Raw genomic sequence first — 2511 nt, 5'->3', positions numbered from 1 at the left:
CAATCAATCAATAATCAAATGGAAAAGTCCCCTTTTAAAACTTGTTTTATTAGTTTTAATCTTTTAACTTTATGCATCAAGCAAAAATTTAATTATATGCAACATTCTCTGACTGGAAGAAATTTGTTTAATATTTAAACCTATTTTCTGCACATCCCAGCACATAAAATATTTTTTTTTTGTGTTTACACTCACTCTTTCAAATAGATGCAAGTAAAACACAGCAGAAAATAAATAAAGTCAAAGACTATCGGTCGTGTTGCTCTATTTTCACCTGTAAAGCAGGAGTAGGGTAGGCGGAGGTTTACCCTGGTGCAGGTGTGCTGCAGCGGTCAGTGGAAGAATCCGCGAGTTTCTCTGTGAGTTTCCCATTACGTGGTAGCGCACTCGGTGCTTGCTTGGAAGTTTAGGGGGGGGTTTCGCTGTAAAAAGAAGTTTTCTTCCCACGGACACTAATGTTTTTGTCACTTTTTATGGAATCAAACTCAAAGTAAGGTCAGTGCTTCCACGCTTTAAACGCTGCACGCTCATACTCTCTCCCGCACTCGATATATGATCCACTGTTGATCTGCACACAGCTGTTGTCACGAACGTCGCACTCGCTTACGTCACTGTCATGAGACATTCTAGCAAAAAAATCACGGCTTTAGTAACACAGTAACGCAGCGTTCCGACGGGAAAGTAACGGTAATCTAATTACCGTTTTTGCAATAGTAATCCCTTACTTTACTCATTACTTGAAAAAAGTAATCGGATTACTGCCCATCTCTGCCCAGACCTGTGTCATTATGAGGACACACAAGATTTTGTTCTTTCACTGTTTAACTACTAACACAAATCCAACTGAAAAGTTGAAAACCACTCAAACAGCACTTCACAGTGATCTGCAGAACCACGTAAGGGCATAGATCGGCTATTATAACTGCTCATCACTGCTTTTTCACCTGTATAACACTACTATGCTAATTGTGTCGCACAAATGGAATAGCAAAGTTTTGTAGGTGCAGCTCTTAGTTGCACACGTAGTTGGTAAGGCCTTGCACTTTTTTCTAATCCTTTTTCGACTTCCTTAATCTCTCTGTAAATTGCTTAGCTGTGTTTGTCCAAGGTAGCCGATTGAGAGGAAATCAGAGTGGAAATTTTCCCTTTGAGCATCAGCATTGTGCTGTGTTTACTTCATCACATGAAGCCCTAATCAAGTCTGGTCTTCACTGCCATTACAGTCACCTGTGTTTTGTTGTATTTTTAGAGCTAAGTGTTGCTGAGGTCTACAGGGTTTCTTTAAATATGCCAGGTTGCAGAGCCTGAAGCCAATCAGTCCTCACTTCTTCCTGTGTTGGTGAGTAGCTATGTGGGCCCTGGCCTGAAAAGGGTGTTCCAGCATCTTCCATATTTCCTAGCTCCCACATCAAAATAAATAAATTCAAAGAGTTTTCATGCATAGTGTGAATCAATTTACATACCTGGTTGCAACAAGTCAGTAAAGACAGCGAGAAACCTGCTGTCTGGTGTTAGAGTCACAATCCACAACAGCCACATTCTCTAATTCTGATGCAATCCATAAATTCATTCAACCTCGTCTCAAAATGCAGTCCAGCCAGCAGTAATGCTGCATGTAAGCCTGACTGGGATAAGATATTTTGCTGTGCAAGTAACCAAACTCTTCAGGACGGTAGAGCCACATCTGTCTTTGTGTACAAATGGATCAAACAACCATTTGTTATTGGTAGGCAGGTTTTTGAGCTTTTCATGGAGCTCTGTCACTGTTTGTCCTTGGTGTCATTCAGCTAATGACTCTGAGGCAAACTGTCTGTCACCTGCATGCAATGCTATTGGCTATTTGTCAAGTGTTGGTGCCACCATTTGCCTGAAGTTAGTAGGTGTTTCTTTAAGGAAAGAGAGGTGCATTAAAGTGGAGTATCATCGAGCACAAACATAAAAGACCCACTTTTGAAGAAAAAACGAGGATGCCTTAGTACCATGTTCTGAAGGATATTTTATAAACTAACAAAGCTGATTTATTGTCAAGTAGTACTCTATAAGGGGGGTGGTAGAGGGAAAATCTAGCTCCTATTTTTTCAAACAAAGTATCTTTTACTTCTTCTGTGTAAAGGAATGGTACCTGGTCAAGGACAGGACTTTCAGGATTTCAAGCATCTATGTGATAGGATTACAAAACATGAAAGCAAGTCATCTAGAGTAAATGCACAGCAAACATACTACCCAAATTGAAGAGCACACACAGAACTGAGCAGTATGATATTACCTTCAGAAACTGTAAAATGGTGCACAAAATAAAACTGTAAAGTACATTTTCTAAAGCTGTAAACATTCCTGAAACATTTCAGGTTAAAACAGATTGAAGACCAGGTGAAGATGCAGGATGCACCTTAAGACGAGTTGTTATTGTCTTGTCGCCCAAAGTATTCCCACACTCCCAAATGATATTACAGTTAATCAAATGACCACAAACCAATTTCCACACAGTGAATTTAGGGCTTTCGGGGAGGG

This window comes from Pundamilia nyererei, unplaced genomic scaffold, assembly GCF_000239375.1.
Source record: "Pundamilia nyererei isolate P.nyererei 1_Seehausen unplaced genomic scaffold, PunNye1.0 scaffold00227, whole genome shotgun sequence".
Taxonomy (NCBI): domain Eukaryota; kingdom Metazoa; phylum Chordata; class Actinopteri; order Cichliformes; family Cichlidae; genus Pundamilia; species Pundamilia nyererei.
This window is presented reverse-complemented; position numbering follows the sequence as displayed.